The following is an 8,054-nucleotide window of genomic DNA, read 5'->3' as shown; positions in this document are numbered from 1 at the left end:
GAAAAAAATGAGCATAGAAGCTTTTGAAATGCGGTGTTATAGAAAAATGTTGAGGCTTGGATGGGTAGATAGAATATCAACGAAGAGTCTCTGAATCGACTCGCTGTGCAATACTATTTAGGGCACAACTTGAGTAACAGATGGACACATCAAGAGATGCGAAAGAATAATTAACTTGGTAATGGAGACTTCAGTAAGAAGGTCAGAGAACGAATGTAAGCTGCAGTAGTTAGTCAGAGATGAAGATACTTGGATAGGGATGGACTAGCATGGAGAGTTCCATCACACTAGTCTTCGGACTCAACACATTAACAACATTTTTCCCAAATTTCAGTTATGAATTTATGAGGGGCATTCAGTAAGTAAGCCAACGGCCTTGCCGCAGTGGTAACACCGGTTCCCGGCAGATCACCGAAGTTAAGCTCTGTCGGGCTGGGCTAGCACTTGGATGGGTGACCATCCGGTCTACCGAGCGCCGTTGGCAAGCGGGGTGCACTCAGCCCTTGTGAGGCAAACTGAGGAGTTACTTGATTGAGAGGTAGCGGTTCCGGTCTCGGAAACTGACCTACGGTCGGGAGAACGGTGTGCTGACCACATGCCCCTCCATATCCGCATCTAGTGACGCCTATGAGCTGAACATGACACGGCGGCCGGTAAGTACCGTTGGGCCTTCATGGCCTGTTCGGGAGGAGAGAGAGAGAGAGAGAGAGAGAGAGAGAGAGAGAGAGAGGAGGATTCAGTAAGTAATGTAACATTTTTATTGGCCACTGTCGGTTGAAAAAAAGCTGAATTGGTTGTGGGACGTGGTAGAATACTCTTAGTTTCGATGGGGGGCGGCGCTATAGGTACTCTTCAAAATGGCGTCTAAACGGAGGTGAGTTGCAAGCAGAGAGCTGCCATTAAGTTCATTTTGGCGGAAAATCAGAACATCGCAGATATTCGTTGGCGGTTGTAGAATGTCCACGGAGAACTGTAAGTGAACAAAAGCACGGTGAGTCGTTGGGCGAGGTCGCGCAGACCTGTCGGATCCCCCGCGTGCCGGCCGACCGCACACAGCTGTGACGCCTGTAATGTTGGAACTTGAGCACACTTTCATTGGAGGTGATCTACGAATCACAGTCAAATACCCCGCTGCACAACTGAACTTTTCTGGTGGTACTGCTGACGCAGCAGAAGGCTGTAAAGAGCAACGAAGGACCATCTGTGCGGAGTTGCTTGTGCGTTACAAGACTGATTGTAACAATTTTTTGTCGAACACCGTCACATTTGTGCATAACTTCCAGATGGAGCCAAAACGGAGTGTTCATCCTCATCCACCCCACAGCCCGAATGTCGCACCTCCTGACTTCCATTTGTTTGACAAAATTAAGGATGCACACCGCGGGAAGCAGTACGTAGGTGACAGGGATGTTATTGATGCAGCAAGACATTGGCTTCGCCGTCTACCAGTATAATGGTATCATGCGGACATACAGGCCATTCCCGTAAGGTGAAGCATTGAACGGAGATTAAGTTGGAAAATAGGGTTTTGTACCCAAAAGTGTGGGGAACAGCATAGTATATTGGAATCCTGAATAAAACCAATGTGCTTTCAGAAAAAAATGTGTTGCATTACTTATTGAATGCTCCTCACACGTAAAATTGTGTCCATATGTGAGTCAGTCGATAGTATTTAGTCTAAAACAATATGAATCTTAAGCCGGCTTACAGTTTTGACAGAGATGGTTAAAATTAGATTCGTAGAAAGTGACAGAAATAATGCTGTGCAATATTTCGCACTGTAGAGGTGTGAGCCAGCAGTTGCAGGAAATGTTGGGGAGTGAGTACCAGGTCACCAGCATTGTGAAGCCTAGTGCAGGGTTGGCTCAGGTGACTGACAGCGTAGGGGAGTTATGCAGGAATTTTACGAAGGCTGATCAGGTAGTGATAGTGGGTGGGGCATGGGTCTTGACAGGGACGGGGAAGGTGGTGACCTGGTAAAGATAGCCACTCAAACTGGTGGCACTAATGTGCATTTCGTGCAGTTGTTTCAGCATCATGATCGGTCTCATCTTAATGCTGCTGTTAGGTGCGTTAACATGGGGCTGGAGAGGGCGCTGATGGCAGGGGACATTTCGGTGGTGTCAGTTGGGTCTATCAGTAGGTTAGATTTCACTAGGCATGGCCTGCACCTCAATAGGTATGGGAAGGGGAGGCTGGAAAAGCTTGTAGGTGACAGTGGAGTGGGCAGTGGCAGGATCACTCATGGAAAAATTCCTGTAGTAGTTGGTGTTAGAGGTGCATCGTTTTTAGATTGAAGTCAGCTGATAGGTATACCTGCTTAAAGGAAGTCTCTCTGACTAAGGGCTCACCGTCAGGGGATGTCATGTTTCCAAGTACAGAAGGAATTAGCATATTTCATCAAGATATAAGAGATATAAGAGATAAAGTTAGTGAACTGCTTATAAATGTTGACTCTGAAAATAGTGGTATGTCGGAGCACGACTTAAATAAATTGACAATTCTGAGGCTTTCTTTAACAGCATACAGATTAGTTTTCTGATTTTGAAGGTTCCTTGTGGGGTGGGGGAGAGGCTATATATGTAACAAAACAGTATTCCATTTGAGTCCATAGACGTATCACGGCACTGCACTGAACTGATATTTGAATGTTGTGCAGGGGCAGTTGAATTTAGTTAAACTGAATTCGTAGTTGTTATTGTTTATAGGTCCCATAACTCTGACTTCACAGCATTTCTGCTCAAGCTAGAGAGCGCTCTTGGTTCACTTTGTAGGAAGTACCAGAAATTAGTTACTTGTGGTGACTTCAATATAAATTTTGTGTGTGAGGGTGCAAGAAAAAGGGTGTTGGAAGATCTCCTAAATTCGTATGATCTGATGCAGACACTGTTTTTTTCCAGTCAGGGCGCAGGGGAACAGCATCACAGCCAAATACAATATTTTTATTCAGTCTTATTACTAGATGGGCATTCTGTTAGTAAAAGGGTGAATGGCCTTTCAGATCACGATGCACAAATTTTAACACTAAAAGGCTTTTGTACTCAAACATATGTAATTACTCTTTGAGAGTTGCTTTCCATTAGAACATTCTAAACGGGGTACTGGCAGTAAGAAGCAGCCCAGGTGGCTGACTAATGGGATGAGGATATCATGTAGAACAAAGTGGGAATTATATCAAAATGTTAGAAGTAGTCACAATCAAGCTGCAGTAGCCCATTTCAAATACTATTGAAACGTGCTTAAAAATGTTATTAGGAAGGCAAAGAGTATGTGGCATGCAAATAGAACAGCTAATTCACAGGATAAAATTAAAACCATATGGTCAGTTGCAAAGGAAGTGTCTGGTCAGCAGCACAAGGTCGACGATATAAAGTCAGTTCGTAGCAGAAATATTTCTGTTACTGATAAATCAGATATATGTACAATAATTAACAATTATTTTCTGAGCATTGCTTGTGAATTAAATAAAAATTTAGTTTCTACAGGGAATCATATACCTTACTTGGAAAATGCCTTCCCAAGATTGATATCTGAAATTATCCTCTGTGGTACAGACAAAGGAGAGACTGAGTCAATAATTAAATCACTGAAGACTAAGGACTCTCATGGTTATGATGGAGTGCCTAGCAGAATATTAAAGTACTGTGCTGCACATGTTAGCCCTGTATTTAACCATATTTCTAATTTTTCCTTAGGAATGGTCAGTTTCCTGAACAGTTGAAGTACTCAGTAGCAAAGCCACTTTATAACAAGGGAGAAAGAAATACTATAGACAATTTTAGACCTATTTCTATGCCATCAGTGTTGGCGAAAGTTATGGAAAAGTTTGTGTATATAAGGAAAATTGATCATTTTATATTACACAACTTGCTATCAAATATACAGTTCGGCTTTAGAAGTTGCCTAACAACTGAAAATGCTATATTTTCTTTTCTCTGTGAAGTACTGGATGGGTTAAAGAAAAGGTTTCGAAAGCTGGGCATATTTTTTGATTTAAGTGCGGTAAGGTATTTGACTGTGTTGATCACAAAATATTGCTCCAGAAGTTGGACCATTACGGAATACGGGGAGTAGCTCACAACTGGTTCACCTTTTATTTTAGCAAGAGAGAGCAAAAGATCATTATTCAGAGTGTTGAGAATGGCTGTGATGTGAAGTCTGAGTGGGGTATGGTCAAGTGGGGGGTGCCCCAGGGATCAGTGTTGGGGCCATTCATGTTCCTTATTTATATAAATGATATGCCCTCTAATATTGTGGGTAACTCTAAAACATTTCTGTTTGCTGATGACACTAACTGGTAGTGAAGGATGTTGTGTGCAACTCAGTTTCCAATAGTACAGATTATAACCTAAGTTCATAGCTTGTAGAAAATAAACTAACGCTACATCGCAGTAAGAATCTGTTTTTACAATTTGTAACACATAATTCAACAAAACCTGGCGTTTTAATTTCGCAGAACGGGTATATGATTAGTGCAATTGAACAGTTTAAATTTCTAGGTGTTCAGATAGATAGTAAACTGTCGTGGAAAGTCTATGTTCAGGATCTTGTTCAAAGACTTAATGCTGCAATTTCTACTATTCGAATGGTATCTGAAGTGAGTGTTCCTTCGACACGAAAATTAGTCTACTTTGCTTATATTCATTTGCTTATGTCGCATGGTATTATATTCCTGTTCTAAAAGGATATTTTTGGCTCAGAAACGAACGGTTCGGGCAAAAAGTGGTGTAAGTTCACGAACCTCTTGTCGAACCCTGTTGACGAGTCTGGGTATGTTGACATTGGCCTCTCAATACATATATTCCTTACTGTCATTTCTTGTTAACAATATTAGCTTATTCCCAAGAATAAGCAGCTTTCACTCGGTTAATACTCGGCAGAAATCAAACCTGCATTTGGATCGGACTTCCTTAACTCTTGTGCAAAAAGGTGTGCAGTTTACTACTGCATCCATTTTCAATAAGCTACCACTCGAATTCAAAAATCTTAGCAGTAATCCATGCGCTTTCAAATCGAAACTGAAGAGTTTCCTCATGGGTCACTCCTCCTGTTCTTTCGAGTAGTTCCTTGAAAAAGTAAGCTGATTCTTGTTGTAATGATGATTGCGTTTGCTTAAACTTATGGATTGATTTTTTCGGGGTCATAAACAATTTATTTTTATCTGTTATTATTTTTATGTAGTAATTTCATGTACTGACACGTTACATGACCTTGGAGATTTGCTGCTCAATTTGGTCCTACGGAACTTTACGTATAAATAAATAAAATTTTCGTATTTCAGATTTGGTGGCATTATCTCGTAGAGGTAGTCTCACATAAAACCTATTAGCTTTCTGTAGTTCTGACTTTCAATATATGATGTCGACTTAAGGCATGATATAGAAAGAGGGAACCAAAAGAGAAAGCTGTCTTTGTATGCTAATATCTGTCCGAATAAATTTATGTGAAGTGATAAAATTACTCAGGCTTTCACGGCCGTCTGGTGGTCGGCTCTCTGGAAGTTTAGCAGTTGTTACTAATATTTCAGTCGTTACTAATATTTATTCTTCTCGATGTTTCGTCAGCACGTGTGACTAACGAGAAGAAATCTTATCGGACAACGGCCTGTAAGCCACTGAATTCTGTGAGTGAAATGTTTGGAAGCAAAACAAACAGGAAATTATAAGCAGCTCAAAGCTCATGATATGCTAAATCAGTACCAATTTCTGTTTCGCGTGGATTGAGATCTGAAAAACCAAAGAGATTCTATTTCAATATGATAGGTCAGTGTTCTTGCTTCGAGCTTTAATGGTAGAATGCAGTGATGCGTGAAGGCAGTGTAGCTTCGAAATTAAATCGTAAGTAACAGCTAGAAGAGGACGAAATCAAACATATACTCTATTTGAAAAAAAGCAAGACCCTCACGACTGAAGCAGACAAAGAATTTTTCTTAAAGGGTTGCTTAGGACTTACGATACATTCTTAGGATCACCACACCAAACAAGGGTATGTATGTGGCGTGCTATAGCCAGACACATTAAAGGCAACACGACACCTGCAGAAAAAATTTCTCCTGGTGGCAGTGAGGTGCGGTCTGCCTAGAAGATACTTAATTGACTCTTCTCTGGCATAAACAAGTGTGAGACATATATTTTCAGAGGAGGATTCTTCATAGTTTTGGGTCCGCTATACCAAAATGCGCAGAAAATATCCCTGAACAGCCTCGGTAAATATGTCTGTTAAGTTCAGGCTTAGCCTGTACAATACAAATTAGTCACGCAGAAATGGAAGTACCTTCCATTCATGTTGCGATCTTCAATAAATCAATGCATGTAATGGAAAATGCTCGGATTCCTATACCCCTTTCAGGATAATGCATTCTGGAAGAGGAAAAGTAAAACATATTTCAAAAGGACTGAGAATTAGCATATCCAACAGCGCTTAGCACATTACCGGTCTCTAACTCTGGTCTAGGTTTGTCACCAGTAATAAGTAAAGAGCAATCCGCGTAGCTTAAAACAAACCGAAGCACCTCATAAAATTTACACCCTCTCGGAACTGCGGTTGCTGTACAGTTGAATTGAACATCTTGTATTTTTTAGTTCCTTCTGCAACGCACAAAAATAACAAAACGCAAAAACATATTCGAAGCTCTCAAAACTGTTGATTAATTTCCCATTTCTCAGCTATTTTTAACGTCATTGGACTATGGAAAAGGGATTTTTACAGTTAAATTTTATTTTTGCGTGTTTAGATCTTTGATTAATTTATGGCAAAAGTTTGATTTAGGATGACAGATAGTTCAGTATCTGTGTATCCACGACGGTAATGTATAATGATACTAAATTTTCCGTACATTAATATGCAACATGTTCACCTCCACAGCTGAGTGGTCAGACGGCCTGAATTCCATGCAAAGGATTTGGGCTCAGTTCTCGCCACTGTGGGGGAATTTTTTCTTGAAGAGGGGACTGAAACAGGTTGGACTCAACCCGTGATGACGACTGAGTAACGGTTCCAAGGTGTGGAAAGCTGACAACGACGCAGACAGTGGTGTGCTAACCGCACGTGGCTCCTTGGTTCAAAAATTGTTCAAATGGCTCTGAGCACTATGGGACTTAACATCGATGGCCATCAGTCCCCTAGAACTTAGAACTACTTAAACCTAACTAACCTAAGGACAGCACACAACACCCAGTCATCACGAGGCAGGGGAAATCCCTGACCCCGCCGGGGATCGAACCCGGGAACCCGGTCGTGGGAAGCGAGAACGCTACCGCACGACCACGGGATGCGGACCGTGGCTCCTTGCAGCGTCGGAAGTGGTAGACGATGACGTGCCGGTCGCAAAACACCGTGTGGCCGTCTGGGGCTGACTGACGAGTTACTTCACCTCCTATGTACGAAGTAACTTTGCTACTCGACATATATTTCACAATTTTGTGTTTTGTAGTGTCGATCGTTGCCCACAACCACATGTAAAAAAGTCCGCACATATAACATTAGTATGACCCATTTTTCAGTACAGCTTGAGTTTTGGGGATCTGCACCAGGTCGGATTAAAGGGAGACATCGAAGCAGTTCAGAGGCCAGCTACTAGCTTTGTTACCGGTAGAGCCGATCAACAGGCAGATATTGCAGAGATGCTTCGGCAAGTGAAATGGGAATCCCTGGACGGAAGGCGACGTAGTTTCCGATGAACACTGTTGAGAAAATTTAGAACATCAACTTCAGCAGCTGACTGCAGATTGATCCTACTGCCGCCAAAGCACGTTCAATATACCGGGCGATCAAAAAGTCAGTATAAAGTTGAAAACTGAATAAACCACGGAATAATATAGATAGAGAGGTAAAAATTGACACACATGCTTGGAATGACATGGGGTTTTATTAGAACAAAAAAAAAAAAAATGCTAGATGCGTGAAAGATCTCTTGTGCGCGTCTTTTGGTGATGATCGTGTGCTCAGCCGCCACTTTCGTCATGCTTGGCCTCCCAGGTCCCCAGACCTCAGTCCGTGCGATCATTGGCTTTGGGGTTACCTGAAGTCGCAAGTGTATCGTGATCGACCGACGT

General features: G+C 41.9%; 1 pseudogene; it reads left to right on the top strand.

The window, feature by feature from the left end:
• The first annotated feature begins 366 nt into the window (after positions 1 to 366).
• Positions 367 to 484, top strand: LOC126103017 (5S ribosomal RNA; annotated as a pseudogene).
• The last annotated feature ends 7,570 nt before the right edge of the window (positions 485 to 8,054 follow it).

This window comes from Schistocerca cancellata, chromosome 1 (genome assembly GCF_023864275.1).
Source record: "Schistocerca cancellata isolate TAMUIC-IGC-003103 chromosome 1, iqSchCanc2.1, whole genome shotgun sequence".
NCBI classification, from domain to species: Eukaryota; Metazoa; Arthropoda; class Insecta; order Orthoptera; family Acrididae; genus Schistocerca; species Schistocerca cancellata.
This window is presented reverse-complemented; position numbering and strand designations above follow the sequence as displayed.